Source organism: Pinus tabuliformis, chromosome 2_2 (genome assembly GCF_031772625.1).
Source record: "Pinus tabuliformis cultivar Carrire ecotype Pingquan chromosome 2_2, CPIR1, whole genome shotgun sequence".
NCBI lineage: Eukaryota > Viridiplantae > Streptophyta > Pinopsida > Pinales > Pinaceae > Pinus > Pinus tabuliformis.
In genome coordinates, this window is record NC_142300.1 from 1266580240 (window position 1) to 1266591509 (window position 11270).

Consider the following 11270-nt stretch of genomic DNA (forward strand, 5'->3'; position numbering starts at 1 on the left):
AGATTTATGGGTAAGAGCCGAGACTAGAGATCCATTACAATTGTGGAATAAACATAGGAACCTCATGAGCACTCTAGGCGTGATTGAAGCATTAGGACCCATTCATACAGCAATCAATCGGCAAGGGATAGAATACTTCTTTACCATCAAGGACCTTGCCATTGTAGCTGCTAAATTTCGATATCAGACCTCTAATCCGAATATCCAACTCAAGGAACCATTCAATTATGAGAACTTTAAATTAGTCATTGATCAATTGAGCCTCTATGGTGAACTTATCTTGAGGGCAGGGCCATCTTGGTTCGAATATAGGTTCCAGAGTCTGATTATTTAGCACCCTACACCTGGATACCAAGCCCTATATGAGATGCCTAAGGGTCAGATAGGCCATCTTTTTGAACACCTAGTTAGGCATCATGGTTGTAGACCACCACATGAGATTCCGTCTCCAGCCTACTCTCTCACCGCCTTACATGTCAACTACAATGTTTTCATGAGGGCATGAAAAAGGGTAAGTAGGGGGGTGTGTGGAGTACAAAAGAAGGTATGCTTTTATTGATTATTTTGTCATCTTTTCTTTAAAAACTCATAACCTCTTTGCATCATGAACTAGGTAGATAATAAGAAATCATGATAAAATCTAAGGGATTTATACGCAACACAAAACTACTGATAATTGCCATTTCTTATGCAGAAAAATGGAAAAACGAAATATTGTCGTCCCAAAGAAAAGGACAGGGCAAAGTTAACTGTTGTCCCTTTGGCAGGGAACCACATGCAAATAAGGCGATCCAAATTGAAGCGTGTCAACCAAGGAAGGGAAAAGGAGATATCAAATCGGCACAAGGAAACAAATGGATAACTGGGAATTAACAGTTTGGCAAATCCCCAAGATCCTTTGATCCTAAGGGATCGCTATCTTAACTATTTTTGCATCATTGATATCTCCGCTCAACTATTATAAAAAGGGGCAGCACTGCTTGCCTGGTGAGGATGACCTGTTGTTGTTTTATGTAACTTTCCTTTGTATTTGAAACTTTAATCATCGACTCTCGTTGAGAAGTGATCCATTGTAACTCTGCTTTGATGCTTTAATATAAATTTGGTTGTTGTTTCATCTTTGATCCTGGAATAATCTCAAGCGGTGTGTCCCTGGAGGCTAAGGGCCCAGCCCTAGTGGAACACTTGCTCCTCTACAGTTATCTTTAATTTGTGCATGGTTTTCATAATTAGCATTGTTCGGTAATATGATGTGGTTTGTTATTTTACATCATGGTTTTGTTATATTTGATTTATGTTCGACTGAGTAATATCGTTCTCTGTGACAGGAATGTCGTATTTCTGACTTTGTAATCCATTATTGTTCCTTTAATCATTGATATAACATTGTTGGTCCTTAGAGAATGCTATTGTTGTTCAATTGCAGAGTAATCGTGTCGTAACATTCATAAGTTGGTATTAATGTATTCATCTATGGTTTACACTTAATCGCGATTGTTGTTCAACTGACGTTGTTGTTCCATTATGAATTACAATCATTATTCTTTGTAACTGAGGTTTATATTTGTGGTATCGAAGTCATATTACTGTTTCTCTCAATATTAAAGTGTGCCGTGTGTGTTATTTATTTTGGTTCATTGTACATTTACATTTGGCTCTAAGTGTTGTTCGATATTTCATTGCTAATTAGTTGTCGTTCTATTTCTGTTTGCTGCTCGATTTATTCTTAGAGTAAAGATTTCTATCTAATTTCTGTAGGATATGATTGCTGCACCTATTTCTGTAGATTAAGGTTTTGTTGTTTATAAGAACTAGTCGTTGTTCCATTTCCTAGTTGTTGTTCCATTTCCTGTTATTTGCGTCATCATTGCTTTGGTGTGCAGAATGATCTAAAACTATAGTGAGCATTGACATTTGTTGTCTAGTTCCCAGGTTGATGATTTGTTCCTTGATTATCTTTAGTTGCATCAGTTTACAGAGGGATGAGTTACTATTATTGTACCCTTGACTGATAATTTACTTAGTTTTCTGAATGCATGATTTAAGTCTTAAAGTGCTTTGCTGTAAGTGGCTCTTGGTTTAAGCATCCGTTTACTCTTGTATTCTGAGCACTATACTACTAGCATTACTCTGACAAATGACCACCTCAAACTAAGTACACTCTTTGAGATAAAAAATCGTTCCTGGATTGATAAGTTAATGTGAGGTAAATAGAGGTGAAAAAGACCCTTTTTACTGGTCAACAATGTTAGTGCTCAAATCTTCCTTAGGCTGAAGGAAGGCAGGATTCAAGATAACACCATACCATGCTCAGCCTTGTAGCTAGCCCTACGAGGACAGGAGAGGGCTCTCTCCAGGTCAACTCAGTAAAAATACTCGATAGGGTCTGAGATGACTTAAAATAAGAACTGATTTTAGGCTAGGTAAATAAATATGAAAGAGGTATTTTGATGAATGACTGAGTTTCTAGGCTGTGTGGGACAAGGATTTAACCAAAGGCATGGGATATTTCATAAGGCGAGAAAGGCATGAGGTTTTAGCAAACAAATTGAATTTAAATGAGGTGAAAAGACTGTTTAAGAAAGCTGAAAAGGGCATTAATGTATGAACCCTTTCTAGGAAGAAGAAAACACATAAAATCTGAACACTTCCTCAAAGCAAAGCAATGACTTAATTCTACCTTTCTCACTTAAAATTATTCAACTGGAAACGATCATGAATGAATGGCGAAACATAACGAAGACATATGAGACATAAAGGAAGAAACACGTGCTAAATTCATACCGCAAGAATCTTATAAATCAGAGCTACACCATTTAATTAATCCTCTGTCAAAACTGTACAGCCAAACACTGAGTTATTCCTCCACCGTTTCCCAGAACTCAGAACCCTTCACAAATGATTTTTCATACAATAAATAAACTTCATCTGTGGGAAAACAAATCGATGAAAAATAGGGAGCTGGAAAACCAATCGAAGAAGATAGGAAAAGAGCTGTCCATCTGTGCTGGGGACAGAGCAGCATTACATTATTCCATTTGAAAATCTCTGATGACCAATGGAGAGGTGGAATCTGTAGATGTAAATCCCTTTGAATTGCAACTGAAATCAAAAATAGACTATCCGCTCCTATTTCTCTCTGCTGTGGTAGGCATTTTTCGTTTAATTTGGCGTGCTTTGACTTGGCAATTTGCATTTGTTATTTAAATAAAAGTTAACCTTTAATAAACATAGCGTTTTGAATGGAGATTTTGCCTTTGATGATGGGAAAAACGTATTGCAACAATGAAGGCTTTAAAGTGCTGCTCTAAACAGGGCAACCAATCTGCTCCCGAACCAAATTAAAGACTCTGAATCAAGATATCGTTTATTTTCCAGCAAACTTTGCCTATCATCTTAGCAATGACAGGTGCAATCTTTGGATTTGCTTGATACTTTGCCAAGTTAGCAGCCTTCTTCATCATATCCTGAAGTGCTATCATTATATCTGGATCACTGAATGCAACCATCAGCTCTGGATCATTCAAGATTTTACTCATATCAACATCACCACGCGTTCCGCCTGGGAAGCCACCAGTAGCCCCTCATGATTTACACGTGGAGGTTTTCTCTTGCTTTTTGCTTTTTCATATGCCGCCTAAGCTTCAACACGTCTGCGTTGCCTTTAACGTTCTTTCTTTCTCCCATCTTTTTCCTTACGTAGGCGCGCTTGATCATAAAATATGTTCATTGGCATATTAACGAAATAAAGGTTTGATGTTGACAATGGATGCTTGAATCAAGCATGGGGCTGCATTTGTTTTCTTTGGAGCGCCTGAAATTTCAACCACTCCTTCAGATGTTCCTGGTCTAACTTCAAGAAGATTAACTTTGGCACCAAAAATCTGCTGAATTTTAACAATACCATTCCCAGACTTTCCTAGAATGGCTACAATTGCGCATTCTGGTATTACAACTTCTGCCCACCAGCAGCTCTTCCAAATCCAACAGAACCCCCTTGATGAAGATTTGTCTCCTCAAACTCAGAGGAATTGCCAACACTGCCTATATCTCGATTTGACTTTTATGACCATGGGGCTGGTGAAGACTATCTAGTAGGATAGCTTGATGATGGATGACCGCCACCCTGAAACGCCATGCTAGAAGAGAAGGATCTAGCAGGAGAGCCCTACTCAAACCTTTCTCTGCTACTTAATGGTGCCAGAGATGAAGAAACCATAGCACCAGTACTGGACCTTTCATGGTTTAAATTTTCCTGCAGTTTTGGAGTTATCTGAACTAAAGCTTCTCGCGCAACCCTTATATCACCTACAATCTGAATCAACTCATTAGTTTCCAAAGCAGACCAAGGAAGGTCTTCTCTTGGTAATATTCTAATATTCGCATCTATTGTCTGCCTTATTTCAGAAATCACTGTACCACCCCTGTCTGTAGCCAAGGCTCTTCCAACATAGTTGAAGAACTGGGAGGTTCAATCAGCTGAGGCTTTTCACATTGCTCCTTCAGCACTGGAGTCCACAGCTGGGCAATCTGTTTCGAAGCATCCACAATCTCTGGAATCTCAGAAAGAAGTTCATCAATGATATCTGATGCAGTGGGAAAACTGGGAACAGAGGATCGATCCAAACCAAGTTGAGCATAAGGGCGCAAGCGAAACTTCAGTAAGTTAGCAGCAGGAATGATACCATGAACCTGGTTCATTTGACCAGAAGCCCCTTCTGACTTGTTTGCAATATTGAGAGAACGAAAACCAAGAACAGGGAAAAGTTGTGGGCAAAGGAAATTAAGTCGTGTTGAAATTCTTGCACTGGACTTTAGAATTGGAAATTCCATGTTCTTTTCTTCATGTCCAGCCATAATGTGTTCAGCATCCCCAAATTTCGACATCCATTGCACATATTCTGGATATTTAGTGACAGAAGCAGGCGTGAGATGAACAACACAATTCACTTGTTTCTGAAGGTTCTCAGATGCATTGTCAGCGCCTGGAAAATAATTCCTAAAAGCAGGTGCAGAGAGAAAATCTGGCAAATGTGAAATAGAAGGGCAATCAACGAGGAGGATAATAGGACCAGGGGATGATGGCCCCATCACATCACCTGGATGTACCATTCCATTCCCATTGTCTGACATCACAGACTTTCCAAGCTGCAACTCCCAATACTTAGGCCCTGGCTTTAACCCCAGTGTTTGAGCCTTTGAGGGATCAAATTTTCCTTTGATATCAGGCAATTCATAGATGTATACTACAGCAATATCACCAGGCTTATATCTCGCCTGGATTCCTGAGTTAGTTTTTTTGATTTCAGATAACCTATCTGATCCTAAACGACGATGCTTTTGAGATAAATTTTCACTTTCCTCTTCATCTTTACTATCAACCTCCTTGGAAATCTGTATATTGTTCTTTAGTTCCCCGCAGCTTCCTACAGCATTAGGAAACAGAACAACAGCAGATATCCACACAATCTCATCTTTAACAAGTATAATTGAGTTTGTTGATATGCTTCCATTTGAATTGTGATTCACTGCCCTCTCTTCCGAGACATGCCCTGGACCAAACTATTGGTGTGAACAACAGTAGAATTTGGAATAAATGACCGCATTGCACCAATTAAAAATTCTAAATCTGATGGACCCCAGATGTTAATTGTCATTCCATCATCCCCTCTGCCAGCCATCGTCAGGAGAAGACCTGGAATGCCACCCGCAGTTTCTGAGCAAACCCGTGTAAGAAATATGTGATCTATAAGCCTTGTGGTGATAACACCAGCCCTGTCTGGTCCCTAGTCCACAATTTGATTTTGAATGTGCAGTAAAGCTTCCTGAGCAGGAGACATACTGTCATTGGGAACCTGATTTGACGATATTGTAATAATGTGCTCATCAGACCTGGAACAGAATCGATAGCTCTGATGTTCACACCAATGTCTTCACGCATGCGTTTAATAATACTACCACCCTTCCCAATTATACTGCCAATCTTCTTATTTGGACATAAAACACGAAAAACTAGCTCTTCCACAGATGAAGAGGACCCACGATCAGTCAGATGAGACCCTCTACTTTCAAAAACATATGTCCAGAACTTGCAGATGAGAGTATGGCATTGAATTAGCATAGCCATCGAGGGGACATGCTGCCATGATTATCAAATCTGAGCAAGTTCTGAGCGATTTGTAGCAAGGATTAGCAGTTTCAGGCCTTTCAACTGTATGTGCCGCGCAGCGTACCCAGTGCGCCGCGCCCTCCATGTGCACCACGCCTGTGTAAATTAACATTGCGCTTATTCTCCCAGTGCGTCGCGTGCTCCATGTGAGCCGCGCCCAATTTCAATGCGTCTCGCTTTGACACCAACACACAGTCACGGCCCTTTCAAACACTACTTGCTCTTCAAACTTCAAACTTGACCTTTCTCTTGAATTTTTCAAATGGCACTTGTTGCAAAGGAATAAATAGCTTTGAAATATCTTGACAAGAGATGCTTTAAATTTTTACTTCTTCAAAAACCCCCTTCATAATGTTTTGACTATGGCGCTTTGTCATTTAATGAAACTCTGTCTTTGGCTTTCTCACTGACTTTCTTTCTCACTGGCTTTCTAAGTTTTGAGCTGATGAACTTGGTTGTTTTTTTTTACAGGGATATTGGCATTGATGTTTGGCAAAGGAAAACCAGAGCCTACTTTGAAAACTCCATGGCGGAAAAATACATGATTATTACAAAAAATGAAATCAACAATTTCTTATTCAAAACAGAGTTTTGAACAAGAAATGTCCTCAAATGTGTTTGATGATGAACTTTTGAACTAAGAACCTCTTTGAAACCCATCCTCATGGCCTGCGGGAATTATTCGACATGTTTAAAGACCAAACACTAGACCTAGACTCTGAAAATAACTCTTTTTGACCAAAATAGCATAATGACTATGAATGACTGAAATGAACTTTGATGAACATAGAGAAATTTTGACTAGCCCAGGCAGGTACAAGCATGAGGGAAACAAGAACACCAAACCCTTCCGTCAGACAATGGCATGCCCCTAGCGAAATGCAACGAAGTGAGTCGAGCGAGACACCTAAAAATGAATTGCAAAAGGAGAAATGATCTCTGACGGAGGGCTATAAGGACCGACTCTAACAGACAACAGGACCTGAAACAAGATTTGCAACATGAGGGTCAAGATGATGAAAGCTAGCTAAGGCAGGCCTTGAAAGGCAAAAAGGAGGAGGATAGGCTTACGTTGCTTGCTAAAGCTTCCTTGGCTCATCAGGACACTTGATGATGGTGCTTCTCACCAATTTTGGGCAATTTTGGATAATTTTTTGTCATTTGCAAATTTTTGAAATTCTACACACAGGAAAACTGCCTAAATGCACAATGCCACTGACGCTACGCTTTTCCTAGGGGCACCCAATGAAGAAATGATTTGAATTTTTGGATTTAGAGTGATGAGGACATTCACCCTAGATATTTTCAAAGTTTTTCGGGCAGAACTGGTCCACAAAAAGGTCAAAAAACATCCTAAAAATTACCTTTCTGCCACTTTTGGACACACAGAATCAGTCTTGGGAGAATCAATTTTTGAGGGTCCAGATGAGTTTCAAATGTATAAATTGCAAGTGCTTTGGAAAGTATACTTGAATACCTTTCCAATGAGCTATCATGAGCTCAATTTAGATGCCAAGAAGGCCTCCAAAAGGGACCTGAAAGTGTCGTTCCGCGTTGGGCCAGTGGCGCTGCGCGTAGGGAAGATTTTGCTCAGGATGGCCATTTTTCCAATTTTTTATTGTGTTCATGGATTCTCTCTCATGGAGGATTATTTACCTTTGTAAATTATGACTTGGCATATAACTATGATAGATAAATAGTAATAGAGGGTAGATTCATTGCTTTAGAAGTCAGTTTGAGCTCAAATGAATCAGTTTTTCACTTTTAGAGGCAAGTTCTTGAAATGCCTATATTCCTGTTTCTTGTTCAGTATTAGTTAGATTAGTTCCTCATCTTATGGATTCTACCCCTAAGGATGGGAGGAGGTTGAATTCATGTATATATCTTCTTCTTCTTTCTCATTGTAAAGGGTTGGACTCAGTTGGATGCTCAGACCTTGATTGTACACAATTTTATAGCAGTTTAGCAGGAGATTAATAAGAATTCCAACTATTTTTATGGGATCCATGTGGTATGGAGTTTTAGTACAGTTTCTTCTTATGTGATCATATTTTAATTTGTTTTGTATGATTTTTTAATCATTTCATTCCTTCTAGTTGAATGTTTTCAAGTTGATAGGCTGGATTCATTACATCAGTGCTCTGCCTTGGGAAACCATTCACCATTTCATGTTTTCGTAGTCTAGGAAGGATCCATGGTTTTCACATGCCCTTCTTAGCTTCTCACTAGTCTAAAACATGTCACCCCATCAAACCCTAGAGTGCTAGACCTTATGCCTACCTTGCCCCATTGAACACCTTGCAATTCTGACCTAATTCCCTAGCCCTAACTGTCCAGCTCCTCCTGATCCAACAAAACCCTTTCAAAATCCAATAAAAAATTCGTGCTACTATACCTAGCCTAATATCCTTTATCTAATCTATTCATCTTGGCATATATCCCTATGGAGAGAGCCCTCTCTTAGCCTAGTAGGGCTAGCTACTTGGCTAAGCGTGGTTTGTGGTTACCCTGGCATTCCCTTCTTTCAGCCTGAGGTTCAATCCAGGTGATAACATTGGGTATAAGGATGGTAGGGTTATAAACTTTGGAACCCAGTGACAAGGGAGTTTGTGTATAGCCGAGATGTGGTGTTCAGAGAGGTGAAATATGTTATTAGACATGAATTCCAACCAAAGGAACCTGAGAAGATAGAGTTTGAGCTAAAGGAGGAAGAATCAGACTCTACCACTGAAGAGGAATCAGAAGATGAACATCCAAAAACTTCGGTTGTGAGAAGATCAGTTCAAGAAAGAAGGCAACCAGAAAGGTATAGTCCATCTGCTTTCTATTCAAATTTTTCTTTATCTCTTACTCATGATGATCCTAGAACTGTGAAGGAAGCAGTAGATTCAGAGGATGGAAAACTTTGAAAGGAGGCCATGGTTGATGAAATGGAATTTTTGCACAAAAATGAGGCTTGGGATCTAGTGGAGTTGTTGGCTGGAAGGAAACCCATTGGCAGCAAATGGGTGTTCAAGAATAAGACAAATGCAGAAGGAAAAGTGGAGAAATACAAAGCTCGGTTGGTAGAAAAAGGTTATTCCCAAGTGCCAGGAATTGATTTTGGTGATATTTTTTCTCCTATTGCCAAGGTAGCTTCTATTAGATTACTTTTATCTATTGTTGCTGCTTTTGATTTTGAGGTAGAACAGATGGATGTGAAGAAATCATTTCTTCACGGGGATCTGGAAGAGGAGATCTACATGAAGCAACCTGAAGGCTTTGTGGTGAAGGGTAAGAAAGAATTGGTATGCAAGTTAAAAAAGTCTCTGTATGGGTTAAAACAGTCACCAAGGATGTGGTATCAGAAATTTGATACATTTATACAAGGACTTGGCTTAACCAGAAGCAAAGTAGATCACTATGTGTATTTTAAATTAATTGGTGACAGTGTTATTTATCTGGTCTTGTATGTGGATGATATGTTGATAGTTGGAAATGACAAAGAAATTATCCAAGATTTGATGACCCAATTGTCCCCCGAATTCGACATGAAAGATCTTGGGGCTACAAACTATATTTTGGGCATGGAAATTAAAAGATATTAGGCAAAGATGAAGCTCTGCTTAAACCAGAGGAAGTATGTCAAGACAATACTGAAGAGGTTTAATATGTTGTATAGTAAACCAGTGAAGGTTCCTATTCCTATAGGTGTGAAGTTATCTGTTGAACAGTGTCCCAAGACACAAGAAGAGGGAGAGGACATGTCCCGTGTTCCATATGCAAGTGTAGTCGATAACCTGATGTATATGATGGTTTGTACTAGACCAGACATTGCACATGCAGTGTGAGTATTGAGCAAGTTTATGTCAAAACCAAGGAAGGAGCACTAGACAGTAGTGAAGCGGGTTTTCAAGTATTTGTGTGGCATTAGTGATTATGGTTTGTGCTACCAAGGAAGACCAAGATTGGACAGAGTGTTGGATATTCATGGCTTTATTGATGCAAATTGAGCTAGAGATCTAGATCAGAGAAGATCTACAAGTGGGTATGTTTTTAACCTATTTGGAGGTGAAGTCAGTTGGATGAGTAAGAAAGAATTTGTAGTGGCACTATCAACTATAGAGGCATAATACATAGCAGCCACTCATGCAAGCAAGGAAGCAGTTTGGTTGCAGAGATTGTGTTCAAGTATGGGGTTAGTACATGGAAATATAAGGATAGACTGTGACAGCCAAAGTGCAATTTTATTGGCAAAGAACCCTGTTTGTCATTCAAAGACAAAGCACATTGATTCAGTATCAATTTGTGAGGGATATGATAGAAGACAAAAAGGTGTTGTTGGTAAAGGTGGACACTTTGAAGAATACTACAAATGCATTGACAAAATCTGTGAGCTTTGAGAAGTTCTCTTTGTGTAGAGAAACAATGGGCATTGCAGGGTTGGATAAATGACTAAGCTTCCTATGGGCCCCTACGGAAGGAAAACAACAAGCGGGAGAATGTTGGGTTGTGTTATATTCTTTCCATGACTAGGTTAGAGGGGGGGCGGAGCCCCCCCTTTGTTGTGTCGATTGTGTAGCGGGGGGGTCACAGGGGGTTTGAGGGGGGCAGTTAGCCCCTCTCTACGGGGTCTAGGGTAGTGCCCTGAGAAAAAAAATTTGACCCTATAATAGGCGGGCAGACCTACCTATGGTTTTGTGCATGGTTTTCGCACATGGTTTTGGGCACGACAGTTTTTGGTCCATAGTATTGGATGCTTCGACATGTACATATATGTATTGTAACATTGAAAGGAACATAATGAAAAAGCAATTTGGTAGTCCCGATTTTTGGATCCAGGGGAAAATCTCTATGTATATGTGTTTTATGTGTTATGCTCTCGCATTACTTATTTTCTGGTTTTAGAATTCGTATGCAGGTAATTTCTGTATGGGTTAAAACCTACAGAGAGAAGGATAAGAGATAAAAAGAGAGGGTGGATAGTGGGGGATATAAAGAGAGGGAGAGTGTAGGAGGGAGAGGAAGATGAAGATAAAGGGATAGGGTGAGTCAGTGAGTCAGTGAGTGTGTTTGTGTACATGAGAGAGAGAGGGAGGAAGGGGGATGGGGAGGGAGAGAG

General features: G+C 39.8%; 1 pseudogene; it reads right to left on the reverse strand.

Moving 5' to 3' along the window:
- Positions 1-4410: 4410 nt before the first annotated feature.
- On the reverse strand, positions 4411-6127 carry LOC149198104 (tRNAse Z TRZ4, mitochondrial pseudogene; annotated as a pseudogene).
- Between the last annotated feature and the right edge of the window lie 5143 nt (positions 6128-11270).